The sequence below is a fragment of the Oncorhynchus keta genome, chromosome 6 (assembly GCF_023373465.1).
Source record: "Oncorhynchus keta strain PuntledgeMale-10-30-2019 chromosome 6, Oket_V2, whole genome shotgun sequence".
NCBI lineage: Eukaryota > Metazoa > Chordata > Actinopteri > Salmoniformes > Salmonidae > Oncorhynchus > Oncorhynchus keta.
This window is the reverse complement of record NC_068426.1, coordinates 39579339-39597928: the sequence shown is the minus strand read 5'-3', so window position 1 is coordinate 39597928 and position 18590 is coordinate 39579339. Positions and strand designations below refer to the sequence as shown.

At 46.2% G+C, this 18590-nt stretch overlaps 1 protein-coding gene and 1 long non-coding RNA gene across 3 annotated transcripts in view; both read right to left on the bottom strand.

Moving 5' to 3' along the window:
- LOC118373676 (whirlin-like) overlaps nucleotides 1-18590 on the bottom strand; it is a 161945-nt gene that overhangs the window by 25076 nt on the left and 118279 nt on the right.
- On the bottom strand, nucleotides 15821-18257 carry LOC127930789 (uncharacterized). Of its 2 annotated transcripts, XR_008139517.1 has the most exons (4): nucleotides 18128-18257; nucleotides 17652-17719; nucleotides 17457-17583; nucleotides 15821-16231 (listed from the first exon to the last, which is right to left on the bottom strand). It is a non-coding gene; the product is annotated as an uncharacterized LOC127930789 (long non-coding RNA). The 2 variants fall into 2 exon arrangements; XR_008139518.1 differs by lacking the exon at nucleotides 17652-17719.

Sequence of the window (18590 nt, the reverse complement as noted above, 5' to 3'; positions counted from 1 at the left end):
CACGCAAGATCTCACCCCGTGGGGTCAAAATGATCACAAGAACGGTGAGCAAAAATGCCAGAACCACACGGAGGGACCTAGTGAATGACCTGCAGAGAGCTGGGACCAAAGTAACAAAGCCTACCATCAGTAACACACTACACCGCCAGGGACTCAAATCCTGCAGTGCCAGACGTGTCCCCCTGCTTAAGCCAGTACATGTACAGGCCCGTCTGAAGTTTGCAAGAGAGCATTTGGATGATCCTGAAGAAGATTGGGAGAATGTCATATGGTCAGATGAAACCAAAATAGAACGTATTGGTAAAAACTCAACTCGTCCTGTTTGGAGGTCAAAGAATGCTGAGTTGCATCCAAAGAACACCATACCTACTGTGAAGCATGGGGGTGGAAACATCATGCTTTGGGGCTGTTTTTCTGCAAAGGGACCAGGATGACTGATCCGTGTAAAGGAAAGAATGAATGGGGCCATGTATCATGAGATTTTGAGTGAAAACCTCCTTCCATCAGCAAGGGCATTGAAGATTAAACGTGGCTGGGTCTTTCAGCATGACGATGATCCCAAACACACCGTCCGGGCAACGAAGGAGTGGCTTCGTAAGAAGCATTTCAAGGTCCTGGAGTGGCCTAGCCAGTCTCCAGATCTCAACCCCATAGAAAATCTTTGGAGGGAGTTGAAAGTCCATGTTGTCCAGCAACAGCCTCAAAACATCACTGCTCCAGAGGAGATCTGCATAGAGGAATGGGCCAAAATACCAGCAACAGTGTGTGAAAACCTTGTGAAGACTTACAGAAAACGTTTGACCTCTGTCATTGCCAACAAAGGGTATATAACAAAGTATTGAGATACTCATTTTCCACCATAATTTGAAAATAAATTCATTAAAAATCCTACAATGTGATTTTCTGGATTTTTTTTCTCATTTTGTCTGTCATAGTTGAAGTGTACCTATGATGAAACTTACAGGCCTCTCTCATCTTTCTAAGTGGGAGAACTTGCACAATTGGTGGCTGACTAAATACTTTTTTGCCCCACTGTATCTGTATGACTAAATGACTTAAATGTAAATGTATGTAAAATGTATGACTGTCCATGGAGGAGCAGTGAACTCCTGGAGCCACACAATGGCTACATCCTGGTACTAAACACACAAAGCCTTGTGACAGCTATTGATCCCCCTGAGGTGGGGGTAAGGGTCAAGGTGGGGGGAGGGTGGTCAATGAGTGTGTGTGTGTGTGTGTGTGTGTGTGTGTGTGTGTGTGTGTGTGTGTGTGTGTGTGTGTGTGTGTGTGTGTGTGTGTGTGTGTGTGTGTGTGTGTGTGTTCCACTGTTCCATTGTCAGATGTAAACGGAACAATCCAGCATCTTCTCCACTGATTGTGTGAGCTTCTCCAATCGATGGCTGAAACGGAGAGAATCCTGTGTAAAAGCGTATCCACCTCCACAATCTAATTGTGAGACCAGACTTTGTCATTCTTTAGACAAGGTTTCTTTTAGGGGAAAAGCTATTAGCCAATAATAGCCGTGTCAAAACCAATTAGAGCATAGCCACTGATTGGGCTATCCCATCCATTCACCATGAAATGAAAGGGGTCATATCCCTGATCCTTTGCTATGAGACTTTTGCAGTGCTGAACCCGTGCTCAGTTTGCCGTGCAACCTATTCTTAATTAATTAGCTTATCGGTCCATTCTGGCCTTTGGCTCTAATTAAAAAAGAGAGGGATGGGAGGAAGGGAAAGAGGGATGTGGACGAACAACAGTCCCTCTATGACCAGTGTAATGGACTGAATCAAGGTGGAGGACAGAGAATGGTGTGGAGCGGACGACAGTTCTCGACTTGTTAAGATGTCATCATCAGGCTGTATCTTCACAGCTGAAATGAGTTGAGAGCTGAGAGCTGTCGACGCTGTATAAGAGGTTGGGGCGGATGGGATATTTAACTTTACCGAGTGCTCCTACCTGTAACATAATGAACAGCTCTGAAGCTATTACACAGTGTGTTAACAGCCTTCTCAGCTAACAGCTCTCAGACTACAACGCTGCCCGCTTGCATGTATTACAGCCAGCTCTGATAGCAACTGGCTGCTGGGTACACCACGCGCTCTCACCACTGGTGTCCCCCAGGGCTCTGTTCTAGGCCCTCTCTTATTCTCGCTATACACCAAGTCACTTGGCTCTGTCATAACCTCACATGGTCTCTCCTATCATTGCTATGCAGACGACACACAATTAATCTTCTCCTTTCCCCCTTCTGATGACCAGGTGGCGAATCGCATCTCTGCATGTCTGGCAGACATATCAGTGTGGATGACGGATCACCACCTCAAGCTGAACCTCAGCAAGACGGAGCTCCTCTTCCTCCCGGGGAAGGACTGCCCGTTCCATGATCTCGCCATCACGGTTGACAACTCCATTGTGTCCTCCTCCCAGAGCGCTAAGAACCTTGGCGTGATCCTGGACAACACCCTGACGTTCTCAACTAACATCAAGGCAGTGTCCCGTTCCTGTAGGTTCATGCTCTACAACATCCGCAGAGTACGACCCTGCCTCACACAGGAAGCGGCGCAGGTCCTAATCCAGGCACTTGTCATCTCCCGTCTTGATTACTGCAACTCGCTGTTGGCTGGGCTCCCTGCCTGTGCCATTAAACCCCTACAACTCATCCAGAACGCCGCAGCCCGTCTGGTGTTCAACCTTCCCAAGTTCTCTCACGTCACCCCGCTCCTCCGCTCTCTCCACTGGCTTCCAGTTGAAGCTCGCATCCGCTACAAGACCATGGTGCTCGCCACGGAGCTGTGAGGGGAACGGCACCTCAGTACCTCCAGGCTCTGATCAGGCCCTACACCCAAACAAGGGCACTGCGTTCATCCACCTCTGGCCTGCTCGCCTCCCTACCACTGAGGAAGTACAGTTCCCGCTCAGCCCAGTCAAAACTGTTCGCTGCTCTGGCCCCCAATGGTGGAACAAACTCCCTCACGACGCCAGGACAGCGGAGTCAATCACCACCTTCCGGAGACACCTGAAACCCCACCTCTTCAAGGAATACCTAGGATAGGGTAAGTAAGGGTAAGTAATCCTTCTCACCCCCCCAACAATATTTAGATGCAAGTGGCTGTTCCACTGGTTGTCATAGGTGTTTGCACCAATTTGTAAGTCGCTCTGGATAAGAGCGTCTGCTAAATGACTTAAATGTAAATGTAAATGTACACTTGCTTGTATTACAGCCAGCTCTGATAGCAACTGGCTGCTGGGTACACTTGCATGTATTACAGCCAGCTCTGGTAGCAACTGGCTGCTGGGTACACTTGCATGTATTACAGCCAGCTCTGATAGCAACTGGCTGCTGGGTACACTTGCATGTATTACAGCCAGCTCTGGTAGCAACTGGCTGCTGGGTACACTTGCATGTATTACAGCCAGCTCTGGTAGCAACTGGCTGCTGGGTACACTTGCATGTATTACAGCCAGCTCTGATAGCAACTGGCTGCTGGGTACACTTGCATGTATTACAGCCAGCTCTGATAGCAACTGGCTGCTGGGTACACTTGCATGTATTACAGCCAGCTCTGATAGCAACTGGCTGCTGGGTACACTTGCATGTATTACAGCCAGCTCTGATAGCAACTGGCTGCTGGGTACACTTGCATGTATTACAGCCAGCTCTGATAGCAACTGGCTGCTGGGTACACTTGCATGTATTACAGCCAGCTCTGGTAGCAACTGGCTGCTGGGTACACTTGCATGTATTACAGCCAGCTCTGGTAGCAACTGGCTGCTGGGTACACTTGCATGTATTACAGCCAGCTCTGATAGCAACTGGCTGCTGGGTACACTTGCATGTATTACAGCCAGCTCTGGTAGCAACTGGCTGCTGGGTACACTTGCATGTATTACAGCCAGCTCTGGTAGCAACTGGCTGCTGGGTACACTTGCATGTATTACAGCCAGCTCTGATAGCAACTGGCTGCTGGGTACACTTGCATGTATTACAGCCAGCTCTGATAGCAACTGGCTGCTGGGTACACTTGCATGTATTACAGCCAGCTCTGATAGCAACTGGCTGCTGGGTACACTTGCATGTATTACAGCCAGCTCTGGTAGCAACTGGCTGCTGGGTACACTTGCATGTATTACAGCCAGCTCTGATAGCAACTGGCTGCTGGGTACACTTGCATGTATTACAGCCAGCTCTGATAGCAACTGGCTGCTGGGTACACTTGCATGTATTACAGCCAGCTCTGGTAGCAACTGGCTGCTGGGTACACTTGCATGTATTACAGCCAGCTCTGATAGCAACTGGCTGCTGGGTACACTTGCATGTATTACAGCCAGCTCTGATAGCAACTGGCTGCTGGGTACACTTGCATGTATTACAGCCAGCTCTGGTAGCAACTGGCTGCTGGGTACACTTGCATGTATTACAGCCAGCTCTGGTAGCAACTGGCTGCTGGGTACACTTGCATGTATTACAGCCAGCTCTGGTAGCAACTGGCTGCTGGGTACACTTGCATGTATTACAGCCAGCTCTGATAGCAACTGGCTGCTGGGTACACTTGCATGTATTACAGCCAGCTCTGATAGCAACTGGCTGCTGGGTACACTTGCATGTATTACAGCCAGCTCTGGTAGCAACTGGCTGCTGGGTACACTTGCATGTATTACAGCCAGCTCTGATAGCAACTGGCTGCTGGGTACACTTGCATGTATTACAGCCAGCTCTGATAGCAACTGGCTGCTGGGTACACTTGCATGTATTACAGCCAGCTCTGATAGCAACTGGCTGCTGGGTACACTTGCATGTATTACAGCCAGCTCTGATAGCAACTGGCTGCTGGGTACACTTTGAAAACATATTTAAACTCCCTCCCTACTTCAGTAGAATTGCCCTCCTTATCTACTCTCTCTCGTTCCCGTTCTCCCTTCCTCTGTCCCCCTCATCATCTCTCGCTCTCTCTGAAGAGTGCCCCGTGTTTTTGTTTACTTCAAAATCCTTTTAAGAGCGTCAGCCACAGATTGCCAATTACTTGAAAGCAAGGTGTTTAACTTAGATTGAAGGAGCTCAGAGATGTCTGGAGGGGTGAGCAGAGCTGGAGGTTTCTCTCTGCAACAACAATTACAATCACTACAGTAAACAGTCATCGGGGTCAGGAGAGACCTCAACTATCAGCACACACACACACACACACACACACACACACACACACACACACACACACACACACACACACACACACACACACACACACACACACACACACACACACACACACACACACACACACACACACACACACACACACACACACACACACACGGCCAGAGGCTACAATGGGGATTAACCCTGCTCTGCCTGGGTGTTTTTGATTGATTTGACAGGCAGTCCATAACAAAACAACACTGACATCGGGTCTGACACCTATCCTCCCTCCGTCTGACACAGTGACAGATAATGGCTTCAGTCATATCACAGAATCACTGAATGAACCTTGGACGTCCAACAACATCACAACAGAGTTAGTTTTTGTTGTTTTTGTTGTTAATGAAACCAATGTCCTGCCTGAGGGGGGGGGGGGTCAGTTCAACCCCAGTCACAACCATAATCATAATGTATTTCTACGATCACAACCTGCTGATGGTGACGTCGCCCTGCTTTGACGAACACTGGTCAATTCTCTGCATTTGCCTGAACTAATGACGTGCTGTATATGTGTCAAAACGCTGGCCTGAGGCTCTGCACAGGCAGACATGGCACAAGAGCTTTCTAAGGGTGAGAGGGCTCAGGGAAAGCCTGCTGGCTATTCACTAGTGGGACTCTGAATCTGTGTCCCAGATGACACAGTGTTCCCTACATAGTGCACTACTTTTGATTATGTTTCGGGTTGGTTTGACCCAGGAAATCCAAGAAAACATCCCATTTGAGTGATGCCCTTTTCAGGAGATAATCGGCTTCACTGGAGCACGGACACTGTGCAGATAACACACTTTCTCTGTTTACACACACATACGTACGCACGCACACCGACGCTGAACTGCAGTGTTATGCTCCCCTCCCTCTCCTCCCTGTTATGCCCTGATCTGTTTCACCTGTCCTTGTGCTTGGCTCCGCCCCCTCCAGGTGTCACCCATCTTCCCCACTTATCCTAAACACAGCTATTTATACCTGTGTTTTCGGTCTGTCTGTGACAGTTCCTCTTGTTTGCTTACCAGCGGTTTGTCCTGTCAGCGCCTGTCTTTTCCCAGCTTTATCTCGTCCTACTGGTTTTTGACTCTTGCCTTGCCTGTACCTGCCTGAGCACTCTGCCTGTCCTGTACCTGCCTGCCTGAGCACTCTGCCTGTCCTGTACCTGCCTGAGCACTCTGCCTGAGCACTCTGCCTGTCCTGTACCTGCCTGAGCACTCTGCCTGAGCACTCTGCCTGAGCACTCTGCCTGAGCACTCTGCCTGAGCACTACTGTCGTCCTGTCCCTGCCTGAGCACTCTGCCTGAGCACTCTGCCTGAGCCTGACTGCCGTCCTGTACCTGCCTGAGCACTCTGCCTGAGCACTCTGCCTGAGCACTCTGCCTGAGCACTCTGCCTGAGCACTCTGCCTGAGCACTCTGCCTGAGCACTCTGCCTGAGCCTGACTGTCCTGTACCTACCTGAGCACTCTGCCTGAGCACTCTGCCTGAGCACTCTGCCTGAGCACTCTGCCTGAGCACTCTACCTGAGCACTCTACCTGAGCACTCTACCTGAGCACTCTACCTGAGCACTCTACCTGAGCACTCTACCTGAGCACTCTGCCTGAGCACTCTGCCTGAGCACTCTGCCTGAGCCTGACTGCTGTCCTGTACCTGCCTGAGCACTCTGCCTGAGCACTCTGCCTGAGCCTGACTGTCCTGTACCTACCTGAGCACTCTGCCTGAGCACTCTGCCTGAGCACTCTGCCTGAGCACTCTGCCTGAGCACTCTGCCTGAGCACTCTGCCTGAGCCTGACTGCCGTCCTGTACCTACCTGAGCACTCTGCCTGAGCACTCTGCCTGAGCACTCTGCCTGAGCCTGACTGTCCTGTACCTACCTGAGCACTCTGCCTGAGCACTCTGCCTGAGCACTCTGCCTGAGCACTCTGCCTGAGCACTCTGCCTGAGCACTCTGCCTGAGCACTCTGCCTGAGCACTCTGCCTGAGCCTGACTGCCGTCCTGTACCTGCCTGAGCACTCTGCCTGAGCACTCTGCCTGAGCACTCTGCCTGAGCACTCTGCCTGAGCACTCTGCCTGAGCACTCTGCCTGAGCACTCTGCCTGAGCCTGACTGTCCTGTACCTACCTGAGCACTCTGCCTGAGCACTCTGCCTGAGCACTCTACCTGAGCACTCTACCTGAGCACTCTACCTGAGCACTCTGCCTGAGCACTCTGCCTGAGCACTCTACCTGAGCACTCTACCTGCACTCTGCCTGAGCACTCTGCCTGAGCACTCTGCCTGAGCACTCTGCCTGAGCCTGACTGCTGTCCTGTACCTGCCTGAGCACTCTGCCTGAGCACTCTGCCTGAGCCTGACTGTCCTGTACCTACCTGAGCACTCTGCCTGAGCACTCTGCCTGAGCACTCTGCCTGAGCACTCTGCCTGAGCACTCTGCCTGAGCACTCTGCCTGAGCCTGACTGCCGTCCTGTACCTACCTGAGCACTCTGCCTGAGCACTCTGCCTGAGCACTCTGCCTGAGCACTCTGCCTGAGCCTGACTGTCCTGTACCTACCTGAGCACTCTGCCTGAGCACTCTACCTGAGCACTCTACCTGAGCACTCTGCCTGAGCACTCTGCCTGAGCACTCTGCCTGAGCCACTCTGCCTGTACCTGCCTGCACTCTGCCTGAGCACTCTGCCTGAGCACTCTGCCTGAGCCACTCTGCCTGAGCACTCTGCCTGAGCACTCTGCCTGAGCACTCTGCCTGAGCCTCTACCTGAGCACTCTGCCTGAGCACTCTGCCTGAGCACTCTGCCTGAGCACTCTACCTGAGCACTCTACCTGAGCACTCTACCTGAGCACTCTACCTGAGCACTCTACCTGAGCACTCTGCCTGAGCACTCTGCCTGAGCACTCTGCCTGAGCACTCTGCCTGAGCCTGACTGCTGTCCTGTACCTGCCTGAGCACTCTGCCTGAGCACTCTGCCTGAGCCTGACTGTCCTGTACCTACCTGAGCACTCTGCCTGAGCACTCTGCCTGAGCACTCTGCCTGAGCACTCTGCCTGAGCACTCTGCCTGAGCACTCTGCCTGAGCCTGACTGAGCCTACCTGAGCACTCCTGCCTGAGCCTGCCTGAGCACTCTGCCTGAGCACTCTGCCTGAGCACTCTGCCTGAGCCTGACTGTCCTGTACCTACCTGAGCACTCTGCCTGAGCACTCTACCTGAGCACTCTACCTGAGCCTGACTGCCGTCCTGTACCTTTGCTCCGACTCTGGATTATCGACCTCTGCCTGCCTTCCCCTGTTACAATAAACATTGTTACTTAACACAGTCTGCACTTGGGTCTTACCTTGATACCTGATACTCCCCCTCTTCTAAGACATAAAGGACTGTACTGTCATAGTATCTGGGTTCTCATGCAGGGTATCACTTTTAAGGAAATAAATATATTTTTGCATATGAACCACTATTGTTTTCACCTCTTGTGTATGTCATTCGGAAACACAATGTCAACTTTCACTGCTATGCGGACGACACTCAGCTGTACATTTCTATTAAACATGGTGAAGCTCCAAAATGGCCCTCCCTGGGAGCCTGTGTTTCAGACATAAGGACAAAACAGAGATGCTTGTTCTAGGTTCCAAGAAACAAAGAGATCTTCTGTTGAATCTGATAATTCATCTTGATGGTTGTACAGTTGTCTCAAATAAAACTGTGAAGGACCTCGGCGTTACTCTGGACCCTGATCTCTCTTTTGACGAACATATCAAGACTGTTTCAAGGACAGCTTTTATCCATCTACGTAACATTGCAAAAATCAGAAACTTTCTGTCCAAAAATCATGCAGAAAAATGTATCCATTCTTTTGTTACGTCTAGGTTAGACTACTGCAATGCTCTACTTTCCAGCTACCCGGATAAAGCACTAAATAAACTTCAGTTAGTGCTAAATACGGCTGCTAGAATCCTGACTAGAACCAAAAATGTGACCATATCACTCCAGTGCTATAGCCTCCCTACACTGTCTTCCTGTCAAGGCAAGGGCTGATTTCAAGGTTTTACTGCTAACCTACAAAGCATTACATGGGCCTGCTCCTACCTATCTCTCTGATTTGGTCCTGCCGTACATACCTACACTTACGCTACGGTCACAAGATGCAGGCCTCCTAATTGTCCCTAGAATTTCTAAGCAAACAGCTGGAGGCAGGGCTTTCTCCTATAGAGCTCATATTTTTATGGAATGGTCTGCCTACCCATGTGAGAGACGCAGACTCGGTCTCAACCTTTAAGTCTTTACTGAAGACTCATCTCTTCAGTGGGTCATATGATTGAGTGTAGTCTGGCCCAGGAGTGTGAAGGTGAATGGAAAGGCACTGGAGCAATGAACCGCCCTTGCTGTCTCTGCCTGGCCGGTTCCCCTCTTTCCACTGGGTTTCTCTGCCTCTAACCCTATTACGGGGACTGAGTCACTGGCTTACTGGTGCTCTTCCGTGCTTTCCTAGGAGGTGCGTCACTTGAGTGTGTTGAGTCACTGACGTGATCTTCCTGTCCGGGTTGGCGGATATCTTCGTGGGCTATACTCGGCCTTGTCTCTGGATGGCAAGTTGGTGGTTGAAGATATCCCTCTAGTGATGTGGGGGCTGTGCTTTGGCAAAGTGGGTGGGGTTATATCCTGCCTGTTTGGCCCTGTCCAGGGGTATCGTCGGACGGGGCCACAGTATCTCCCGACCCCTCCTGTCTCACTCTGAGTATTTATGCTGCAATAGTTTGTGTTGGAGGGCTAGGGTCAGTCTGTTATATCTGGAGTATTTCTCCTGTCTTATCCAGTGTCCTGTGTGAATTTAAGTCTCTGTCTGTCTGTCTGTCTGTCTGTCTGTCTGTCTGTCTGTCTGTCTGTCTGTCTGTCCTGTGTGTGGACCTGAGCCCTAGGACCATGCCTCAGGACTACCTGGCCTGATGACTCCTTACTGTCCGCAGTCCACCCGGTCGTGCTGCTGTTCCAACTGTTCTGCCTGGGGCTATGGAACCCTGACCTGTTCACCGGACGTGCTACCTGTCCCAGAGCTGCTGTTTTAATCTCTCTAGAGACAGTAGGAGCGGTAGAGATACTCCAAATGATCGGCTATGAAAACCCAACTGACATATACTCCTGAGGTGCTGAGCTGTTGCACCCTCGACAAGCACTGTGATTATTATTAATTGACCCTGCTGGTCATCTATGAACATTTGAACATCTTGGCAATGTTCTGTTATAATCTCCACCCATCACAGCCAGAAGAGGACTGGCCACCCCACATAGCCTGGTTCCTCTCTAGGTTTCTTCCTAGGTTCTGGCCTTTCTATGGAGTTTTTCCTAGCCACCGCGCTTCTACACCTGCATTGCTTGCTGTTTGGGGTTTTAGGCTGGGTTTCTGTACAGCACTTTGTGACATCAGCCCCTGTGGACTCGAAGACACTGCCTTGTGATATCAATGGAGAGGGTCAGCACTTCAGGAGATGTGTAATCGATGGTGATTTCTTGGCGTCTCTTCCTCTCCTCTTCTTCCCTTGCTGTCCTTCCTTTTGGCAGCTGCTGTCTCTCCCAACTCTCCACCTTTCCATCTAAATAAATCTTCCCTGTGGCACTGATGGCAAAAGTCAAGCACACCCACTAGACTATACAAACCATATACACCAGGGTCCGTCAACTCGGTTTGGCCCCGGGCCAATTTCTTTCTGTGCTAATAGTCGGCGGGCCAGAACAATATTAGCACAATTTATTGGTCTACATGACAAATTGAGCAACATTTTTAACAAATCTGATTAGTACATAATAAGTTCAGTGACAACAACAATGATTTTGATCGTACAATTATTTCTGTCTGCTTCTCTGTGCGTTGATTGGTGGTGAAAAACATTTGTTCAGAACAATTAGCTTGATAGCAAGAGAAAATGTCCCTCTCAAAAAAAGTATCAAAAGAGCAGAGAGATGTGCGCTCATCTTACCATCTTTTCCCAATGACAAGCCAAGTGTGTCTTAATTTGCAATGAAAATGTCGCCGTTTGCAAAGAATTCAATCTCAGACATAATTATGAATCTGGAACTTTTTGAAGCATGGACCTTTCAAAGTGGCCTTCCTGTCCCAGACAGAGGCCCGACGCAGAAACATCGAAGGCCCGACGCAGAAACATCGAAGGCCCGACGCAGAAACATCGAAGGCCCGACGCAGAAACATCGAAGGCCCGACGCAGAAACATCGAAGGCCCGACGCAGAAACATCGAAGGCCCGACGCAGAAACATCGAAGGCCCGACGCAGAAACATCGAAGGCCCGACGCAGAAACATCGAAGGCCCGACGCAGAAACATCAACTGTAAATGAAACAGGTGAAATCTGCAGTGAAAAGGAAGAAAACAGTCGTGGACACGGTGGGAAAGCTTGAGGCCTTTACTAAGGAAGTCGTTCGATTTCGACTTGTCATCTAGAAGGCAACGCCATTTCAGCCCACTGAAGAAACAACAGGCAGAGGGACCAGGCCACAGCATCGTCACAGAGGTGATGGAAGACTTCAGCACACTGATGAAACAACAGGCAGAGGGACCAGGCCACAGCATCGTCACAGAGGTGATGGAAGACTTCAGCACACTGATGAAACAACAGGCAGAGGGACCAGGCCACAGCATCGTCACAGAGGTGATGGAAGACTTCAGCACACTGATGAAACAACAGGCAGAGGGACCAGGCCACAGCATCGTCACAGAGGTGATGGAAGATCTCAACAAGCAGCTAACTTCTCCACTAGATTTGAAGATTACAGCCCAAGGATATCATTGCGTTGCGTTCGTGCTCTTCTCACAGAGAGAATTCTCCTCCCTTGATAAGAAAACGATACCCTCGCTGGATGAGGCCGCAATTCAAACTGAGCTGATTGAATTCCAGACATCGAGACAAATCAGGGATGCGCTCTGGAGAGCCGAGTCCTTGTGTGCATTTTGGTGGCATGCTTATCCCTCTCTCTGGTCTCCCTACCACCCTCTAGGTTCGCTGAGGCTCTGCTTCAGCAGGTCTTCCAGTGCTATGGCCTTCTGGAGGATATCGTCTCTGACCGTGGTCCCCAATTCATGTCACGTGTCTGGAGAGCCTTCATGGAGAAGCTAGGGGTCACGGTCAACCTCACATCCAGGTACTGACCTCAGTCCAACAGGCAGGTGGGGCTCCAACGCTGATGCCGTCCCCTACGACACCCTTCCGCCTCCCCTGGACATCGAGGGTAGTCACGTGACATCCACTCCGACGAGACCGCTCTCCAGCGATCGACATTGCCGGTCTGCTAACCCCCGGTCCTGGCAACCCATTCTTATGCACATCTTCCTTACGCATACCTTCGCCTCATTAGGCACACCTGGACTTCATCACCACCCTGATTACTTCCGCTTTACATAGCCCTCGTTTGTTATCACCCACCAGGAAATATTGTTTATGTTTCCATGTTCGTCGTCATTCAACGAACTGCACCTGCTTCCCGACTCCCTGCATCTACATTACCGTTGAAATGAATTACTCGACTGGTGTAGTTTTTCCTCCATCTGTTGCTGTGTGCCACTTGCATCAGACGTTAGCTATATTTTCAGCACCAGGCGCTGTTCACCTCCTCTTGATTGCGCTGAGGTTGCAGCTTTACGTTTCAGCACCACAAAATGGTCCGCTGCCTGCTTTATTAGTTGACTGTCTCCTGCATTCTCTCTCCTCATGAGTGAAATTAAAATGTAGCGTTTGGATTATTTAGGTGGGGTAACTCCCTTCTTGGGATATTGCATTTAGGACTTTTTGCATCTGAGGTTCGAGATTGATTCATTTCTTTATTTTAATGAATAAATATTGATAATTAAATTGGGGGGCTTTTGGGGGGGCCAAACATTATTGTTGGCGGGCCAGATATACACTCTCACGCACATTACATTGACATGCCCACACAAAACCCACACACATTCCCATACACACACACACACACACACACACACACACACACACACACACACACACACACACACACACACACACACACACACACACACACACACACACACACACACACACACACACACACACACACACACACACACACACACACACACACACAGAGACTGAGAACACAAGCACACATACTTTTACACACATAATTTGCTGCTCTGTTCTTTATTCTACTCTTAGTATTATCTATCCTGATGTCTAGTCACTTTACCCTGCCTTCATGTACATATCTACCTCAAATACCTTATTATTATCTATCCTGATGCCTAGTTACTTTACCCTGCCTTCATGGACATATCTACCTCAAATACCTATTATTATTATCTATCCTGATGCCTAGTTACTTTACCCTGCCTTCATGGACATATCTACCTCAAATACCTTATTATTATCTATCCTGATGCCTAGTCACTTTACCCTGCCTTCATGGACATATCTACCTCTAATACCTTATTATTATCTATCCTGATGTCTAGTCATTTTACCTGCCTTCATGTACATATCTACCTCTAATACCTTATTGTTATCTATCCTGATGCCTAGTTTTAAATCATGTACATATCTACCTCTAATACCTTATTATTATCTATCCTGATGCCTAGTCACTTTACCCTGCCTTCATGTACAAATCTACAGTCTAATATCTTACTATTGTCTATCCTGATGCCTAGTCACTTTACCTTGCCTTCATGTACATATCTACCTCTAATATCTTACTATTATCTATCCTGATGTCTAGTCACTTTACCCTGCCTTCATGTACATATCTACCTCTAATACCTTATTATTATCTATCCTGATGCTGATCAGGCATTTCTTGTCTGGGACATCATTTACCCTGCCTTCATGTACATATCTACCACTAAATCTTATTATTATCATCCTGATGCCTTGGAACTTTACCCAGACCTTCATGACATATCTACCTCTAATATCTTATTATTATTATCTAGCCTGATGTCTAAGTTACTTTACCTTGCCTTCATGTACATATCTACCACTAATAACCTTATTATTATCTATCCTGATGCCTAGTCACTTTACCATGCCTTCATGTACATATCTACCTCTAATACCTTATTATTATCTATCCTGATGCCTAGTCACTTTACCCTGCCTTCATGTACATATCTACCTCTAATATCTTATTATTATCTATCCTGATGCCTTGTCACTTTACCCTGCCTTCATGTACATATCTATCTCAAATACCTTATTATTATCTATCCTGATGCCTAGTCACTTTACCCTGCCTTCATGTACATATCTACCTCTAATATCTTATTATTATCTATCCTGATGCCTTGTCACTTTACCCTGCCTTCATGTACATATCTATCTCAAATACCTTATTATTATCTATCCTGATGCCTAGTCACTTTACCCTGCCTTCATGTACATATCTACCTCTAATATCTTATTATTATTATCTATCCTGATGTCTAGTTACTTTACCTTGCCTTCATGTACATATCTACCTCTAATACCTTATTATTATCTATCCTGATGCCTTGTCACTTTACCCTGCCTTCATGTACATATCTACCTCAAATACCTTATTATTATCTATCCTGATGCCTAGATCACTTTACCCTGCCTTCATGTACATGTCTACCTCAAATACCTTATTATTATCTATCCTGATGCCTAGTCACTTCACCCTGCGTTCATGTACATATCTACCTCTAATACCTTATTATTATCTATTCTGATGTCTAATCACTTTACCCCGCCTTCATGTACATATCTACCTCTAATACCTTATTATTATCTATCCTGATGCCTAGTCACTTTACCCTGCCTTCATGTACATATCTACCTCAAATACCTTATTATTATCTATCCTGATGCCTAGTCACTTTACCCTGCCTTCATGTACATATCTACCTCAAATACCTTATTATTATCTATCCTGATGCCTAGTCACTTTACCCTGCCTTCATGTACATATCTACCTCAAATACCTTATTATTATCTATCCTGATGCCTAGTCACTTTACCTTGCCTTCATGTACATGTCTACCTCAAATACCTTATTATTATCTATCCTGATGCCTAGTCACTTTACCCTGCCTTCATGTACATATCTACCTCAAATACCTTATTATTATTATCTATCCTGATGTCTAGTTACTTTACCTTGCCTTCATGTACATATCTACCTCTAATACCTTATTATTATCTATCCTGATGCCTAGTCACTTTACCCCGCCTTCATGTACATATCTACCTCAAATACCTTATTATTATCTATCCTGATGTCTAGTCACTTTACCCTGCCTTCATGTACATATCTACCTCAAATACCTTATTATTATCTATCCTGATGTCTAGTCACTTTACCCTGCCTTCATGTACATATCTACCTCTAATACCTTATTATTATCTATCCTGATGCCTAGTCACTTTACCATAGCCTTCATGTCTGAATATCTACCTCAAATACCTTATTATTATCTATCCTGATGTCTAGTCACTTTACCCTGCCTTCATGTACATATCTACCTCTAATACCTTATTATTATCTATCCTGATGCCTAGTCACTTTACCCTGCCTTCATGTACATATCTACCTCTAATACCTTATTATTATCTATCCTGATGTCTAGTCACTTTACCCCGCCTTCATGTACATATCTACCTCTAATACCTTATTATTATCTATCCTGATGCCTAGTCACTTTACCCTGCCTTCATGTACATATCTACCTCAAATACCTTATTATTATCTATCCTGATGCCTAGTCACTTTACCCTGCCTTCATGTACATATCTACCTCTAATACCTTATTATTATCTATCCTGATGCCTAGTCACTTTACCCTGCCTTCATGTACATATCTACCTCAAATACCTTATTATTATCTATCCTGATGCCTAGTCACGTTACCCTGCCTTCATGTACATATCTACCTCAAATACCTTATTATTATCTATCCTGATGTCTAGTCACTTTACCCTGCCTTCATGTACATATCTACCTCAAATACCTTATTATTATCTATCCTGATGTCTAGTCACTTTACCCTGCCTTCATGTACATATCTACCTCAAATACCTTATTATTATCTATCCTGATGTCACTTTACCCTGCCTTCATGTACATATCTACCTCTAATATCTTATTATTATCTATCCTGATGCCTAGTCACTTTACCCTGCCTTCATGTACATATCTACCTCAAATACCTTATTATTATCTATCCTGATGCCTAGTCACTTTACCCTGCCTTCATGTACATATCTACCTCAAATACCTTATTATTATCTATCCTGATGCCTAGTCACTTTACCCTGCCTTCATGTACATATCTACCTCTAATACCTTATTATTATCTATCCTGATGCCTAGTCACTTTACCCTGCCTTCATGTACATATCTATCTCAAATACCTTATTATTATCTATCCTGATGCCTAGTCACTTTACCCTGCCTTCATGTACATATCTACCTCTAATATCTTATTATTATTATCTATCCTGATGTCTAGTTACTTTACCTTGCCTTCATGTACATATCTACCTCTAATACCTTATTATTATCTATCCTGATGCCTTGTCACTTTACCCTGCCTTCATGTACATATCTACCTCAAATACCTTATTATTATCTATCCTGATGCCTAGTCACTTTACCCTGCCTTCATGTACATGTCTACCTCAAATACCTTATTATTATCTATCCTGATGCCTAGTCACTTTACCCTGCGTTCATGTACATATCTACCTCTAATACCTTATTATTATCTATTCTGATGTCTAGTCACTTTACCCCGCCTTCATGTACATATCTACCTCTAATACCTTATTATTATCTATCCTGATGCCTAGTCACTTTACCCTGCCTTCATGTACATATCTACCTCAAATACCTTATTATTATCTATCCTGATGCCTAGTCACTTTACCCTGCCTTCATGTACATATCTACCTCAAATACCTTATTATTATCTATCCTGATGCCTAGTCACTTTACCCTGCCTTCATGTACATATCTACCTCAAATACCTTATTATTATCTATCCTGATGCCTAGTCACTTTACCTTGCCTTCATGTACATGTCTACCTCAAATACCTTATTATTATCTATCCTGATGCCTAGTCACTTTACCCTGCCTTCATGTACATATCTACCTCAAATACCTTATTATTATTATCTATCCTGATGTCTAGTTACTTTACCTTGCCTTCATGTACATATCTACCTCTAATACCTTATTATTATCTATCCTGATGCCTAGTCACTTTACCCCGCCTTCATGTACATATCTACCTCAAATACCTTATTATTATCTATCCTGATGTCTAGTCACTTTACCCTGCCTTCATGTACATATCTACCTCAAATACCTTATTATTATCTATCCTGATGTCTAGTCACTTTACCCTGCCTTCATGTACATATCTACCTCTAATACCTTATTATTATCTATCCTGATGCCTAGTCACTTTACCCCGCCTTCATGTACATATCTACCTCAAATACCTTATTATTATCTATCCTGATGTCTAGTCACTTTACCCTGCCTTCATGTACATATCTACCTCTAATACCTTATTATTATCTATCCTGATGCCTAGTCACTTTACCCTGCCTTCATGTACATATCTACCTCTAATACCTTATTATTATCTATCCTGATGTCTAGTCACTTTACCCCGCCTTCATGTACATATCTACCTCTAATACCTTATTATTATCTATCCTGATGCCTAGTCACGTTTACCCTGCCTTCATGTACATATCTACCTCAAATACCTTATTATTATCTATCCTGATGCCTAGTCACTTTACCTGCCTTCATGTACATATCTACCTCTAATACCTTATTATTATCTATCCTGATGCCTAGTCACTTTACCCTGCCTTCATGTACATATCTACCTCAAATACCTTATTATTATCTATCCTGATGCCTAGTCACGTTACCCTGCCTTCATGTACATATCTACCTCAAATACCTTATTATTATCTATCCTGATGTCTAGTCACTTTACCCTGCCTTCATGTACATATCTACCTCAAATACCTTATTATTATCTATCCTGATGTCTAGTCACTTTACCCTGCCTTCATGTACATATCTACCTCAAATACCTTAATATTATCTATCCTGATGCCTAGTCATTTTACCCTGCCTTCATGTACATATCTACCTCTAATACCTTATTATTATCTATCCTGATGCCTAGTCACTTTACCCTGCCTTCATGTACATATCTACCTCAAATACCTTATTATTATCTATCCTGATGCCTAGTCATTTTACCTTCATATACACATCTACCTCAAATACCTTGTTATCTATCCTGATGCCTAGTCACTTTACCCTGCCTTCATGTACATATCTACCTCTAATACCTTATTATTATCTATCCTGATGCCTAGTCACTTTACCCTGCCTTCATGTACATA